Here is a 17,709-nt window from a genome sequence, read left to right on the forward strand (position 1 = left end):
GCATGACATTTTGGCCCGATACGAGCACGGCACGGCCTGATGCATAGGGCCGTGCCTGGGTCGCTCCCCAGGCATGTCGGGCGGCATGGGCCGGCCCGTTAATCAATAGGTGGCCCAGTAGAGGCTCGCTATCTGAGTCTCATAAATAATTTCTAACTCTAATTTCCCATCCTCACTTCCTATTCTAACTTCGCAGCTGCCCCGTCTGGCCGTCCCGCATCGAGTGGCGTCCACAATCGCTCCCCTTCCCGACACCCCCCCCCCCCCGCCGCCCTCGGCTGCTTCTGGGTGCCGCACCTCTGGCCTCTCCCCTCTCTAGGTCTCCCCGCATGCACTGAGGCACCCTCTCCCGGGTCTTCCTTCGCCGAGCGCCCAGGAGCCAAGGGTCGTGGGGCCTCGAGCGCGGATGGCGCCATGGCGGGCAGCCTCACCGGCGAGCGCGCCGACCGCGGGCAGCCAGCCACGAGCGTGCCTACGGCTTCCTTGTCCGCTCTGCTCCTCGTCCTTTCTCTGGAGTGAGGATGGCGACTGCGAGGACACCGGCCACCTTCTTCCCTCCCCTCCTAGCTTCCCCTCTCGATCTGCAAATATGCTCCTGGAATCTGTATTGGGCCTCGGGCCAGCCCGGCCTACAGTTTTTGCCGTGCTTCGTGGGTCGGCCCGGCACGAAAAACGGCCCGACGTGCCGGGCCTGGGCTGCCATCTAGGCACGGTGCCCGTCTCGGCACGGCCCGGTAGGCACGACGTGTCGTGCCTGCCTAACCCCCATCGGGCCATGCCTGGCACGGGCCATGCCAGGCTGAGCCGGGCCGGGCCGTTGGACATCTATACCCGTGAGCTAACCTCCAAGCACATGAGTAGTAAATCTAGGTGGGGTTAACCAGTAGCTACATGAACAGTGTTACATAGTCTCAGCATTGGGGCAATCACATAAATAACATTTGGCCACCAGTCTAGTTTCTCTTAACTAAATTTTCCTTTGTTGAGAATTGAGATAACACATTATCATGTAGCTACTGGTCGGTTTATATGGATGTCGAGGATGAACCATCTAGTTGTACTTAAAGTACAGTCGAAGAAAAGGTGCAAAACTGTCTCCTCAACATTATCATGATAGAGCACACATGAATAACCCTCATCCAAGTGCTTACCTCTTCTTCTTAGAATATTTCTCGTATTTAACCTATCACTGAGTAGCCAAGAACTTGATCCGTGGAACACATTTCGTTTTCCAAATCCAAGTAAACGGTGAAGATGTTGTAAAAGAGATGAAGGCTCAATTGTAAAACTTATTAGAGGTATAAAGTTGACCCCAGATGTATGACCATACATCAACTTGCTGAGCACTGTTCTTTAGTTGATCGAAAAGCAGTTGAAAGCTTTGAAGTTCATCGAAAGCTGACCTTGAGAGGGGCAGCAAAAAGTGGGGCAGAATTTCATCCTGAAGCACAAGAGAGAGTCTCTCTTGTTCCACGCTAGTCTTTTTTTTTTTTTTTTTTTTGAAGCATTCGGAAGTAACTATAAGGTCGCGTGTCGGGCTGTTTGGCTGGACCTGGGCGTTGTCGCGTGCCGAGGCAGCGAAGCCCGCACGCGCCAGACCGGCGGTGGCGGCGCCTGCACACGCCTAGCCGGCCGCGGCCCAAAAGTCCGAGCGGCGGTTTGCAGAAAGAAGCTGTCCGCGCGGCATGCCTTTCTGGAAGTGGGAAGGGATAAGGCTATGACTTTTTGCACAAAAACCATTATCTTTTCTATAAATGATGTATAATCCAAATCTATCCTCTTCCTTTGTACAAAACTCTCTTTAATATTGACCCTATCTGGATCTATTAGCTACTAATTGTTAGCTAGCTAATATTTCATAGCTCATATTAGCTGCTATTGGCTAATTTGATCTAACTAGTGAAATAGTTGTTATCTAGGTTTGTAGCTAACAATTAGATAAACTATTAGCTAGATCTATTTGAATCCAATGAGATAATTATTAGTACCTAACTACTATCTCTATGGATCAAACAGGGCCATAGTCATTTCTCATATGCATATTGCAAAGATAGAAAAAAATCATGGGAGTCAAGCGATGTGAGTTTGATGTCAGTGACATCCATTATCGATCTAATGTCCCTTTTTCAACAATGTCGGTCTAAGTAATACTTATTAGATGGACATGCTAACGGGTTCAGCTAAACATCATTCTTTGTTTTTTCGAAACCACCGTCATTCATTCGGTCTTCTGCAATTATCAAGCTTTAGGACATTGTTGCATCAACTTATTATATGCTATTAAGCATTTATCTCAGTTGCTCACAGCCACTCCATAGCCCCCCTGAAACATAGATGTTGGAGGACATTCTACCTAGAAGGTTACACTAGGTGAGATATGGCAGATCGATAGTGCTTTTGCATGCATCTAGCCAAAATTACAGAAAATGTAACCGATGTAGGAAGTAAAAGTGAGAAAAAAACAAATACCTCACTTTCAATCAATATGAGCAATTTCCCTACAGGATTTCCTCCAAGCCATGACTGAAGCAAGTTATGATGAGTCATCGGCCAAAAATTCCACAAAAACCAAGACAATAACACTCGTGAGATCCAAATTGGTGTGCCTTTAAAGTTAGCAAGAAAATAGAATACTCCTTAGAATAGTAAGCCATCAATAGATGAAGCCGTCTACAACATATAAAACAATCGATGGACTGAGTGTCACACCTAGTTTTAAAGACAAAACCAGGTTCGTCATATGTGTGCCCAGGAAGTCTACACATACAACAACAGAATAAATAGTATCAGAAACAATGTTATTAAATAACGTATACATAACTATATTAACACTTACATCAGAGTATCGCGGAACGGTAACTAATCTTCAGACTATTCTTCACAGGGACGGTTGACTAGGGTAACATACGCCTAGCACTCCTATCAATCTCCTGGGAACTCCTTTGTGTCCTCATCAATCTTCTGAGCAACTTTACTACAGACTGAGGTGTGGAGAAAATAGCAAGGGTGACCACATGTTGTACTCAGCAAATATAACATGGGGTTCATGAGGCTCAAAAGGTTGACACTGGTTTACTACGACTAACTTTTAGTGAGTCATAATTTTAACAATTGAGTAGCATCAAATTTATCGTAAGCCCATATAAACACATGATCAGGTAAACATGAATAATGAATAGCATAAACAATTAATTATACATTAATAATCATCTATTTCGTAAGAGTTCCAAAGCCACTCATGACCGTGAGCACGGCTGATATACCAGTTTTACACTCTGCAGAGGTTGTACACTTTCACCATGAGTCGTGATTTACCCTTTCGCATGAGGCGGCCAACCTCTTGACCTGCTAAGGAAGGTCGGCAGGATTCACTATGAAGCATTTCAAAGGTTCGTCTAACAAGTTAAGGCCGCTAGGATTCCAATTGGCAAACAGATGTAGAGCTCCCCTTCCAAATGGCACATTCCACGCAGGCTATACATATAAGGACTGAGGCCGCACTATATCCGATTCATCAAGCACCTCTTGCGCCATAAAGGTAACCACTAACAAGTTAGAAAAGATCCTCATACTTGACTAAAGCCAGAGCCATGTGGCACTCATGGTTGTACTGTAAGTCCCGATTGACCACTTACAGATAAGTCCTTAAGGAGAGGAATCTGGAGCACCATAATAACAACCCAATGCTCTAGCCCTCTTGAGTCATGTTGCTAAAAACATCTTTTAGTGTTTATTGCATATACCATTAGTCAAGTTACAAGATCATTGTTATTTAATTGAGCGCTAGCATCATACTACCTAAATACATAAACCCATAGGAATCAAGGTAAGGTAACAAAGTATTAGAAAATCCTTATTGGTAGTCAAGGTAGACACATGCAGTATGAATTAAATGATTAAAGGTGTATAGGATAACAAGAAAGATCACATGCTATACTTGCATTTCACTTGCTTTACAACTAATGATCAACTCCTTGTAGAACCTTCAATCTTCTATTCTTTCAGTCTCCAACACTTTCGGACATCTCTTCTTCTACTCGCAGATCGTAGCACACCAAGCACACATACAAGAAGACAACTAAGAGCAGTACACCACACCAGATAAAACAACATACTAAAAGAGAGCTAGTGCTACGAGATCACAAAAAACGCTGGAATCGAAACTATCGTAAAAACAAACGACTACCAGAAGTTTATATTATATAAAAGAAAAAGGCTACAACAACAAGCTTGATTTATTTTAGTTAAACAAAAACATGGAATGGTCATTAATTCAGATTAAACAAATCATATTTATACATAAAATCAAGTTAAACCTATCCATATTTTATCTTATAAATATTATCACGTAATTTATTAAGCAAGTTAAACTTTAACTTTGCAAAATAAATAAATATATGAGAACATCTAAACAAGCCGTACATGATGCGTGTTTAAGCTAAGAAAATTTATAATTGAAAATCATATTTATATTAGCAATTAATAATCATATTAATATTTGTATATAAAACAACATAGTAGAAAATCTATATTGATTTTAATTATAAAACTAGTTACATTAACATTAAATCATTTTAATATTTAACTATATATGAAAAAACAAGTGACATAAAAAACATTAGCATTTCTGCATAGAGCGCATCAACACGAATCTAATGCAACTTGAACGAACCGAGTCGGAATTAAAAACGAAGAAACGACGGAGATAATATGAACCAGTGGCAAACTCGTAATTACTTGGTCTTCAACCTTGTGCATGACGTACGGAACTTGAGGGCCTCCATGTCATGGCCGATCAGCAGGGTAGGGCCCTGGCTGGCGGGAGGGGAACAGGCCGGGACGGCGGTGGACCGGCGGACGGTGACAAGAGAAGGAGGAGAAAAATCTAATTTACTACATAAGGGATTTCTCAAACTAGGGATTGGTACATATATATATGGAGGAGAACTCCCCACATCTACATCAATTAGTAATATGGTATTAATTGATGTTGCATCCTCCATCTTTACTAATATGCCTAATTAATTATTAAAGCCCATTAGTGAATAAAGACATGTGCCTTTAGGATTTATTATGATTATTGCACATGGACTTTGAGTGTTGGAAAAAATGAGAGATTTATTATTTTCGGAATAAATTAATTTTGTGGATAAAATAATTTTAGAAAAGTCTAGAATTATTATTTAAGCCGCGAAAAATACTCCGAAAACTCTAAAAATTCGGAAAAAAAATTTTAGAGACATTATGGAACATGAGAAACTCAAATAAAGTATTTGGAGCTCATAATAAGATAATTTGGAGCATCTAAAAATTAAATTATGCTCACAGAAAATTAGGAACAAGTTCCAGAAAAAGCTAAAAAAATTCCGAGAAGTTTATAGAAATTGATTGATGGATGAGGAATTGAAAGTAGTGATTTGCGTTACAAAGAAAAGATTTTAGGAAGCTTCCAACGAAAACTTGAGCTGAGGCCGCGTTTAGTTGCGCCCGGAATTGACGCCGCCGGATTTCCAGCGACACTGTAGCACACTGTAGTATTTCGTTTGTATTTGGTAATAATTGTCCCATCGTTGACTAATTAGGCTCAAAACGTTCGTCTCGCAAAGTACAACCAAACTGTGCAATTAGTTTTTGATTTCGTCAACATCTAGTACTCCATGCATGTACCGCAAGTTTGATGTGACAGAGAATCTTCTTTTTGTATAGTGTCAAAGTTAGGAGTTGGGGGTGAACTAAACATGGCCTGAGAAAAAAAAATTTGATTATAGAAAAAGATAAAGACGTGCCGTAGAAGAAAAATCGACCTACTAAACGCATTTAAAAAAACTTTACTCACTCTCAGCACACAAAGAAACAACAAGCAAATATCACATCAAGCAATAGTCCGTCAAATTAGTTTAGAAAAGTCTGAAGATTCACATTTTTCCTATAACTAATTGACGCTATCCTAAACTAAACTTGAAAAATTTTATCCAAATATCAAAACATTTATTTTAATTAGTGTTTTCTATGCACAACCGAAAATCAGAAATTTTGGGGTGTGACAATGAGCGACGGGCATGCTCCAACAGAAAGATCTTAAGTCTTCCTTCGAACAACAAGCAAACGAGGGAATATGGTACGCAATTTCTCTTCATTCAGATCTTGTAGCCTGGTAGTCATATGAAAACATGAGCTCGTTTGATTCACTCCAATGTGTCATCAAGACAGTCGCCGAGAAGTTTCGACTTTCATGTCATGAGAAACTCGAATAGGAACTGGCATAGCGGCATGCCTCTAGCTGCTTCTATCATTTACTTATATACTAGAAAGATCCACAGGAGAGCTCATACATTTTCGCTTTCTACTATTCATGAAACATCGTGTTTATTATGACCTTTTGACCAGCAGTATTTTTGCATGAAACAAGAACAAAGCTGTGTTCCGCTTGACCGGCGGGCCTATTCTGAGCTGATGCGCTCCGGGCACAGGAAGCATGTTTCGTTTGGGAGGTTAGCACTTCCATCAATAAACCTGATGCATCTCTCCATTTCACAAAACGGCCGATGGCCTGCACGAGCGAGGCCAACGGCCCACATCCTCTTCTTTCCTTCCCCAAACATAAAAGGCCTGGCTGCTAAGTCTACCGGCCCAGCTGGCTGTAGGCCGCAGCCTGGAGTCATTTGTACCCTCCTTCCTAAAAAGAATCAGCGTGCTCGGCTGCCCTTTTTTTCTCCGGTTGTTGCTGCATGGAGTGCAGCCGATCGGACGTAATACAATTTTTAAACATGTGCTATGTTAAAATTTATCAAGTTTGACCAGATCTATATAAAAAGATATTAATGTTTATCATACTAAATAAATATTATTAATTATATTCATCATGATTCATGAAACACATTTATAGTATACCTATTTAAAATCATGTATATTACTATTATTTTTATAAAAGTTAGTCAAATATAGGATAGTTTGATTTTCACCAAACCTAGAATTACGTCCTTCTTAAGAGGTAGTAGCTACTAGCGAGGGAACCGTCGACGGAATTCGGTAAAATGAGACTGTTACCAATTTGGAAAGCACGGCACAATAGAAATGTAGGGTTTTTTTTTTTGCCTAGACTCTAGTTCATCGGAAGATCCTAACCGCAAATAACCTGGGATGGCCTAATGACAACCCCCCCCCCCCCCATTTGCAAGTTATGTGGGATGGAGCCGGAAACGTCACAGCTAGGGCCTGTTCGACTGGTATTAAAGCCGGCTGATAAGCTGGTCTTGGCTGATTTGTTGTGAGAGAAAAATAGTATAGATTCTAGCTGATAAGTTCAAGCGAACAGGCCTTGGTAAGCCGGATGTAAAGACTGTATTTACACAAAGGAAACATGGGCAATAATAAAAAAAGACTTGGTGTGATATCCCTCACATTCGGAACATCAATCAAAGCGGCTCCATCTATAGTTACGGGAGGAGATGTAGAGCTATCTTTGACAAACCAAGAAAAAAGGGTGGCATATTTGTGCAACGAGCGTAATAGAAGAACTTTTCAACATAAAACAATACGTCAAGGAAAGTTGCGAGCCTATGCAAGGATGACATCACACAATACAACTTGGCAATGCATAATGCGGACACTGCAGTTTAGCCGGTGTCCAGTCGTTTCATCCACCCTTATGGGGGTTGGTGGTGTTTCAGCTGGTTTTCCTTTCATTTCGAAGTGGTTGGCCCCCTTGTCTTGTTTCGGTATTTCTATGACTCGGCTGAAGTCACATTTTTTTCTTCTTCTTTTCCTTTTTTTTTTGAGTTGTATTTGTAAGCCTGTTTTTGTATTTTCGCTATCTAATAAAAATCGCGGCAAAACTCTGGTTGTGCTTTGAAAAAAAAAATCACCGGCGGACAACCGATGACGCAACCCGGATATTCTACCACCGGAGCATGGCATCGCGACTGACCTCGAGCCTTGAGAACCTTGTATATAACCCCTAAAGGCTATAGCGTTGCAAACTTACAGCACATCAGCCTTCACATTTGCTCGCGCCATATACTACAACTTATCCTTTTTATTTATTTCGAGTTTCATATATAGTCCTTGTGCAGTTGTGCTTGATAAAATACCGTATATTCCTTGACAAACCAAGTGCCATACTCCCCTACTATATTCATTACTGAGCACGCACAACCATGAGCAGCAAGCGACGACGACAACAGAGAAGTGTACCAGAAGGAGAACGAACATGCGTCGCCGAAAAGGAAAAGCGAAAGAAAAAAATAACATAGATTTGAAGGCGACGGCAGTGAGATATTTGCAGGCAAGGTCCAAGAGGCCCGTGACGGTCACGCGCGTAAAGCCAAAAAAGTCTGGGCCTAACAGCTGTTAGCCTACACTCCACTCCAACCACTGTGCAACGGTGCAAGTAGGAAGGAATGCGTGTCCTTCCTTCCGAGCACTCGTGTTCCTATCCTCGTGGGTTGACACCCGCCTGGGGCTCCTCCCTTCACCACTGGCTGCGAATTAGAATATGTGCCGATCACGTACGTTCCAGTAAAGTAATGACCCTTTCGCCGTGAGTACTCCACTCGTGCGTCCAGGTCAGGGCACGTTTCGAGCCTCGGCGCCACGCGCCGGATCGGAGCGAGCGTCGCAGGCCGTCCATTTTGCCGTGGAGGCCCAGCGGCGGCAGCGAACGGACGTAAAAAGAGCGCCGGCTGAGGCACGTTGGTACGTTCACGTGACACGCTGCGGTGTGCGGTGGGGCAAACAGAGGGATCGCGAGCTCCGGACCGTCAATCCATCCGCGAGGACTCGTCCCGGGCCCGCCCGGCGGCGCGTCCGCCCATCCAGATTCAAGGCGAGCTGCCGAGGGCCGACGTGCAGCGCCGCGTGTCCCCGACACGGCCACACGGGAGGCTGTAGGCACCAACAACACATCAAGTCATCAATCGTGCCGTATTCCGTATTCGTATCTTAAGTGCCAGAGCCTGTATGTATATACTACTACTACTACTACGCGTATATTGATGTTTTTGCCCACTTCAGCTAACTCAGTTTGTACTTGAGATATACCGAGATGGTACTTCCAACTTGGTGCATGTTTAGTTGCACTTTATTTTGCAAAAATTTTAAGATTCTCTGTCACATCGAATCTTTAGACGCATGCATGAAGCATTAAATATAAATAAAAAATAAAACTAATTACACAGTTTAGACGAAATTCACGAGACGAATCTTTTAAGCCTAATTAGACTATGATTTTTCTAAGATATATTAATCATATCAAATCATATTTTTTACGGAATTAAATAAAAATAATTTTTATATGAAAATTATAGATCTCGACGAGATCTACACCTTTCTAGTTTTGAGTTTTTTCATTTGAAATCGTTAAGATGCCCAAAAAAATTAATGACATATTTACACTTAAGGGCATTTTCGTCTTTTCACACCTGCTATTCGACGGCATTAGAGCCCAAACTGACGGAAGTGGCATGGAGGGCATGAAAAAGTTAGAGCAGTGACACTGAAGACCACTGAACCTTTTCAAACAAACACACGACATTATGAGTTTTTTTAATAGCACACAGAGAATTATCTGAATTTTAAATGCTAAAAGGCAGGGCAGAATATCCTCACTAGACAGGCAGTAGTAGTAACCAGTGACCCACCCAGTCCCGACCCCACCCGTCAGCTCGTTCGTTCACCTTCACTCACAATCACTCTCCCCTGTCCACGATTAGCGAAGGCTCACTCCGTTAATCCCTCGGTAACCAAACGACCGCCCTCCTCTAATCTCTGCGCCACCACCACCATCCTTGGAGTATAAGAAAGCGGCCTCCCCTTCCCAAACCCCCCCTGCTTGCCGGGCGCCTGACCTTATCTCCTCCTCCTCCACCCCCGAGATATTTCCACGCCTCCTCCGCCACCATGGAGTCCGGCCTCGTCGCAAGCCACCGCCTCCGCCTCCCGCTCCCCACCGCCTCCGCCGGGCACCACCACCTCCACCTCCTCCGCCACCGCCACGCCCACGCCCACGCCCCGGCGGCCTGCCGCGCCGCTCCGCCTCAGCCTCCCGCGCCACCTCCCCGGGTCCACCTCCGCTCCGCCTGCCCGCCGCGCTCCCGCTCCGCCCCGTGCCTCCCGCCCCTCCGCGCCTCCGCCGCCGCGGCCCCAGCGCCCGGGGATGACGCCTCCGCGGCGTCGCCCAAGTTCCTGGGCTTGGAGACGAAGACGCTGAAGAAGATCGTGCCCCTGGGGCTCATGTTCTTCTGCATCCTCTTCAACTACACCATCCTGCGGGACACCAAGGACGTGCTCGTCGTCACCGCCAAGGGCAGCAGCGCCGAGATCATCCCGTTCCTCAAGACCTGGGTCAACCTGCCCATGGCGGTCGGCTTCATGCTCCTCTACACCAAGCTCGCCGACGTCCTCTCCAAGGAGGCGCTCTTCTACAGCCGTCATCTTCCCGTTCATCGCCTTCTTCGGCGCCTTCGCCTACGTGCTCTACCCCATGCGCGACGCTATCCACCCCACCGCGCTCGCCGACCGCCTCCTCGCCTCGCTCGGGCCAAGCTTCCTCGGGCCCGTTGCCATCCTCCGCGTCTGGAGCTTCTGCCTCTTCTACGTCATGGCCGAGCTCTGGGGCAGCGTCGTCATATCCGTCCTCTTCTGGGGGTTTGCCAATCAGGTACGGACGGTTCACCCAATTCTATTACTGTGTCCTCTCTGTCACAGCTGTAATAATTTAATAATGGTTCACCTATTGCGAATTCTCTACTGAACTGCTAGTGATTCATGGCTAGACATTTTAAAATTGCAAGTTGTAATTGATGCTAGCTCTGTTGTTGTGGACTCTGAATATCCCCTTTCCAAAACAAAAAAAAAAAAAACTTTGGAATGGCTGGTGGGGTGTGATTGTCTTTATGCGCAGAAATTAACAGAGTTCCCTTCCAAGATCAAGGGCAATATATAGTTGTCCGATGTGCTGTTTGTTTATATATCTTCATTCAGGTGCTTTTAATCATTGCAGATTACTACAGTTGAAGAGGCCAAAGAGTTCTACCCTCTGTTTGGGCTTGGTGCCAATGTGGCGCTCATCTTCTCTGGGCGCACGGTGAAATATTTCTCAAACATGAGGAAGAATTTGGGTCCTGGAGTGGATGGTTGGGCAATTTCGTTGAAGGCCATGATGAGCATAGTGGTTATACTGGGTCTTGTCATCAGCGGTATCTATTGGGGAGTGAACAAGTTTGTTATTGATAACTCATCTATGCCGGTGGTCGAAGCGGAAAAAGAAGGTTGGCCCTGGACAGATTTTCTACTATTCTTCTGCTTGTGTTTATGGATCTCTCCTTAACGATTCTGCGAACATAACCTTTCAGGACAAGCCAAAGCTCAGCATGGGTGAGAGCATGAAGGTTCTGTTGTCATCTCGGTATGTGAGGGATCTTGCCACATTGGTCGTTGCTTATGGAATAAGCATTAACCTTGTCGAGGTGACATGGAAATCAAAATTGAAAGCACAGGTATGTTGAATCTCAAAGGCATGTATTCTGGCCTGTTAGTAATATATATACACATATACAGTATAGTTGCCAATTAATTTTCCGCTGGTGTCTTGCAGTTCCCAAGCCCGAATGAATATTCTTCATTCATGGGCGATTTCTCAACTGCCACCGGCATAGCTACATTTACAATGATGTTGTTAGGGAGAGTAATCCTCAGAAAGTTTGGGTGGGGAGTTGCAGCTACGATCACGCCTGCAGTGTTACTTCTCACAGGAGTTGGGTTCTTCTCACTGATTTTGTTTGGTGAGCCATTGACTCCTCTTATGACCAAGTTTGGGATGACGCCTTTGCTTGCGGCAGTCTATGTTGGAGCAATGCAGAACATTTTCAGTAAGAGTGCAAAATACAGTCTGTTTGATCCTTGCAAAGAGATGGCATACATTCCTTTGGATGAGGATATGAAGGTGAGAGTCTCCAAAAATTACCGATTCTTGTGTAGATTCATATCAAATGCATATCTTGCCATAAACGACACTTGTATTGGTATGATTGCTCCTATGAGCAGAATAATTTAAGTTTGTAATACTGGTATGATATGGCAAGCGGAGCCGGCCCAGGGGCCCATGCGGTACTGTAGCGCGCGAACAAAACCCGTCAAATTAGATTAGATTGTTTGGTTTGTTAGGAAAGGGATAAGTTAGATTGATTCGGTTAGGATATTCCTTAGGGGTCAAGTAAGTTGTCTCTATAAAAGGGACCGTCATGTATCAGTTAGAGTCAAGCAAGAAGAAATCCTAAGATAGTCCGAGGAAGGGCGGCTATCTAGGGTCTCTCTGCTAATCCATCTATCTGTAGCCATTCCATAACATGGTACCTGATTACTAAACCTCATCAGAGTAGGTGTGATCAGCATATATCATAACTTGTAGAACACGATATTCCTATTTTTAATGAAGCCACATTAGTTTCTTTGATGTTGGAAACTGGACCCTGTGTTAAATTTAGCTCTATGTGAAAGATATTGTGCTGATTTGTCCTTGACTCTAGTTGTATCTATATCTCTGAAACACTGCGATAAGTGACTTTGGTCAAGTGAAAGGCTCATAATCATGTACCAAAAGTCATGTAAACGTACATAATAAGATTTTACGCTTTTATTGATGATGGCAATTATATTCCCAAAAGAAAATCTAATGTTCAGTTTGATGAAACCTTCATATTCATTTGTTGCTTTTGTTCTGAACTCTTTCTGGTCATGATAACAGGTTAAAGGTAAAGCAGCTATTGACGTTGTCTGCAACCCCTTGGGGAAATCTGGAGGTGCTTTGATCCAGCAGTTCATGATCCTGTCATTTGGATCTCTTGCGAATTCGACACCCTACCTTGGTGGAATACTCCTGGTGATTGTTCTTGCATGGCTGGGTGCTGTAAGGTCCCTCGACTCGCAGTTTTCTTCCCTGGCAAAGCAAGATCTCGAGAGAGAAAAGATGCTGAAAGCACAGGCCGTCGAAACAACTGCCAAAGTAGTCGGGACTGGAAATGGTTCTCTCCAAGAAACTCTACCTAGTGAGCCGTCTACAAATGGCGCAGCCACCAAACAGTCTCAAGAATCTGAGAGTACAACCACGGAGAAATCAGGCCAAGAACCTGAGAGTACAACCACGGAGAAATCAGGCCAACAGTCTCAATAAGTTTTCCCCAAGAAATTTAGTTAGTACAAGCCTTTGGAGGAGCCAAAAGTTTCTTGGGCCTTTTATCTGGAGCTGCTGAAGCAGGCAGGAATGATATGAGAAATAAGAAGGCCTGTTCTTCTGTTGTTGTAGCATATTTTTTACTTCACCGTGAGTATATGTAGCTGTTTGTTTCATTCCATAGGTATAAACTGTTTCTTTTTGTTATTAAAATTTTGGGGAGTCTGCTTCATGATAATCTTCATTAGCTAGTCCTTAAAAAGGGCGTACCCAGCACGGAGAGTTCTCGCTCTGTGCGGGGTCTGGAGAAGGGTGTTAGTGGCAAGCCTTACCCTCGCCTGTGCAATACGGAGAGACCGTGACTCGAACTCGGGACCTTCTGGTCACAGGCGATAAGACTCTCGTTTGCACCAGGCCCGCCCTTCCTTCATTAGCTAGTCCTTGTTGTGAAAAAATATTTTGCCTGGTTTTGATATTTATGGGTATCATATATTTCATATCCATATTCCTACTAAACAGTGATGTAGCTAAGGTCCTTTTACACGTAAGGTTCATGCATGGCTTTCCTAGGACAAATACTCTCTGTCCATAAGAGAATGTAATTTTCGCTTCTCGAGAAGTCAATCAGTTTAAACTTGGATCAAAATTATATAAAAAAAATACTAACATACCTGGTGCAAAATCAGTATTATTAGATTAATCATAGAATATATTTTTATAATAAATTTATTTAGAGACGTAAATATTAATATTATTTATTATAAACTTGGTCATACTTAGTTACTTTGACCAGCATGGATTATATTCTTTTCTAAACGGAGGAATTACCCTTTACTGCATGCCGAGCATAAAAGGCAGGCATGGTCATGGTTCAGTCAGTGATGCAGAATGCTCATACTCTGGACGGAATTGGGAATGTTTTTGTGTGATCGCTAGAGACCACTGGGAATGTTTTTCCTTTTTATCGATGGTTATATGGTACTTATAATCCGGAGCTGATATCCCCTTTCGTTCTTGAAAGAAACAAAATGGATGGGACATGATAGTGGCTGGCCGACTAGCTCCCTGGTATCCGAATTCTTTACTATTTAGCTTTTTTTTCAAAAATTTCTTACAAATAGACCTCTAGCGGAAAGAATTTCAGAAATTGACCCTTGGCTCGGCGCCAAAGTGACTGGCGCCGAGCTCCTGGGCACAGGGAAATGGCTTGCCAGGGGCTCGGCGCCAGAGTGAATGGCGCTGAGCCCCCTGCATTTAACCACAGCCCAACCTTCTTCTCCGAGCGTTCTTCCTCTTCTTTCTCCTCCCTCTTAGATTTTTCTCTCCCCACTTCACCCTACCTCACGAATCGACATATTAGACCTTAAAAACCTTGATTTGATCCGTAGATCTTCGAGAGCAAGGTATACTCGCTCACCTCCTTGTTTTTTCGCATCGATTCGGTACATATTAGTCGAATTTTTGAACCTAAGAATCGTCATCACTTAGGGTTTCATTGTATCCCTCAATATATGTATTATATAACCGTAGGTTGATTCCAAGGTGTGAAAAAAGCTAGCAAACCAAGCCGCATGTAGTTATGCTATGGGTTCATTGTTGTGGATGAAATGAGAAACCCTAGGTTTAGGGTATAATGTTAACTGCTTTTGGTTCTTAGAACGAAATTGGTTGTATTGTAGTTATGGTTCTCATTGATATTTTTTTTGTGATGTTTTAATTTATGTTTGTTAAATTACATCCGTTTTGTTAGATGCAAGAAATGTTTCGGGAGGAGTTTTGGCGAAAACGGGGTCGTCCTCGAGAATTATACCCCGACGCGTCTAGCAAAGATGCCCCCGTCCCTCCTGACCTTCCTGTCCCTAACTGTGACTGTGGTTTCCCGGCCCATGTTTTTCAATCGAAACATCCGGACACAGCCGCGCATTGCTTCTACACATGTAGTCGATGAAAGGATCAAGATGCCCAAGAGGAGGGTGAATTGGGCTAATTCTAAATTTTCTTGCAATAATTAAATCCTACGGTTAGCCCAATTAACCCCTTGTGCCTAGAAAAGTGTTTCTATTAATCTAACGCACAACGGACTTGCAACATATGTTCCAAACTTACTCTAGCATGGCAATTCTATGAATGTAAAGACAAGTATTGAATTGCTCAAAGTAAATAGAGAGAGAGAGGAACGCGGCGATGTTTTGCCGAGGTATCAGAGAGTCGCCACTCCCCACTAGTCCTTGTTGGAGCACCCGCGCAAGGGTGTAGCTCCCCCTTGATCCGCGTAAGGATCAAGTGCTCTCTACGGGTTGATTCTTCGACACTCCGTCGTGGCGAATCACCCAAAACCGCTCACAACTTGAGTTGGGTCACCCATAAGCTCCGCCGGGTGATCATCAAGCTCCCAATCACCACCAAGCCATCTAGGTGATGGCGATCACCAAGAGTAACAAGCACGAACTCTCACTTGACCACGCGAAGCCTAATGAGAACGGTGGATGCATACTTTGCTACTCTTGATTCACTAATGAGGCTACTCTCTTGGATTCATGAATCTCAATCACCTCACTAGGACCTTGCTCTTCTTGGCACTCACAAACGTGTTTCTCAGCTGTTGGAATGAGCAAAAGTAACTCCACACATGAGTGGGGCTTCTATTTATAAGGCAGCCTAAAAAACGAACCATTATGAGCTTCTGCGGGGTGACCGGACGCTCCTATCAGTTCAACCCGCAAACTAGTGATAAAGTGTTAACCAGACGCTGGCAGGGTCCGATCACCACTGATCGGACGCGTCCGGTCGCATTAAACCCTCACTGGATGCTTACTGTACTCGACCGGACGCTGAACCCCCAGGGTCCGGTCAGCACTGACCGGACGCGTCCGATCGCAGATTCCCTTCTCTAGAACCTTACTGGAGTCGACCGGACGCTGTCTCTCAGCATTCGGTCACTTGACCATTCCAGCGTCCGGTCACACCAAACGCAATCTCTTGATCAAATAAACTAACCAGACCCTATGGCCAGTGTCCGGTCACACCGGAGCCAGCGTCCGGTCAGTATTTGATCCTCCATTCACTTCCAACTCTCGAACATATGTGAATGAAGTTTGCTCCATAGGATTATAGGGCTGTTGTGGAGCTACCTAGTGCTAGTTTTAACAAGTGTGCACCACACCTAACTCACTAGACTCACCTAGGTCAAGCTACCCATCCATACCCCCCTTAATGGTATGGCCAAGGAAAACAAAGTCCTAAACTACTCTAAGTGTCACTCCAACTCCAATCAACACTTAGAACTAGTCATCCTTAACCTTGTCGTCCATCCTTTGAAAACCGAAACGATTTCCATCATAGGGGCATGACCACCTCGATTGCCCAATTGATCTCTATTACCATGACCTAACTTAATTGCCTTTGCAAAACACATGTTAGTCATGGTAATCTTGTATTGTCATTAATCACCGAAACCCAACAAAGGGGCCTAGATGCTTTCAATCTCCCACTTTTTGGTGATTGATGACAATATCACCTCGAGTATGTGAAAGAGTGAGATTTTTGACGGGCTTGGTTCATATAAGCTTTTGTTGATAAGAACAAAAGTGTTAGTCAAGCTTATATGACACAAGTCAACACAATGTACTCAAAAGATATGAAATAAGCATGAGTACAAGTAATAAAGCTCATTTGCATCAGAGTATAAATGCGGAAGCAAAGACAAATGAGCATTGCACAAGTGATATGATATAAAGGAATTCAAAGTAGAGAGCGCACATGTCATAAATCACAATCACGTAGATATCACTATCACATAGATATAATAATATGCATGAAAGTAACACATGAATGCATAATAGTAATAGTGTATCACACAAATAAAACTCTAAAAGTATATAATAAGCTAATACTAGATAACTAGCTCCCCCTAAATGTCACTCCCCCTGAGTCTACATACTCAAACCCTCTCCCCCTTTGGCGTCAAACACCAAAACCTAAGGGTCGGTCAGTGGGGCTGTAGCGGACAAGCCAGGCGCAGTAGTACGTGGAGCAAGATGAAACCGGGCGCCATCATCATTTGACCCTGAGCTCTTTACTGACTAGCCCTCTGTGGCTGGAAGTGTCTCTGAAGCGGTCTGGGTCTGAGCTGGGGTAGGTGCTGCCTGTGATGCTGCTGGTACGTCTGTCGTAGGATCTAAAGAGGCGATAGACGAAGGGAGCCTCTGAGTAGTCACAGCGATAGGGGCTGCTGTAGAAGGACCGGCGATATGCATATGTGGCAGTGTAGGCATGCCGATCAACTCACTGAAGGATGCTCCAAGACTCCTGGAGACTAACATGTCAGGCATAAATAGCGAGAAAGACTGATCCGGTGAGAAGCCCATATGATATGGTGTAAACTACGGGGCAACCACTGGTGAGGACAACCATTAGGACACCTGAACTATGGGTGAAGCAAACGGAGCTAGAGGCTATCCATGACTCTGAAGCCCACTGGGTTGTACTGCTGGAGTCATCGTAGTGGTGGTAGGCTAAGCAAGCTGGGACGAAAACTATGG

The 17,709-nt window shown here is 44.1% G+C and overlaps 1 pseudogene; it reads left to right on the forward strand.

The window, feature by feature from the left end:
• Positions 1 to 9,806: 9,806 nt before the first annotated feature.
• Positions 9,807 to 13,400, forward strand: LOC136476070 (ADP,ATP carrier protein 1, chloroplastic-like; annotated as a pseudogene).
• Positions 13,401 to 17,709: the final 4,309 nt, after the last annotated feature.

The sequence above is a fragment of the Miscanthus floridulus genome, chromosome 8 (genome assembly GCF_019320115.1).
Source record: "Miscanthus floridulus cultivar M001 chromosome 8, ASM1932011v1, whole genome shotgun sequence".
NCBI lineage: Eukaryota > Viridiplantae > Streptophyta > Magnoliopsida > Poales > Poaceae > Miscanthus > Miscanthus floridulus.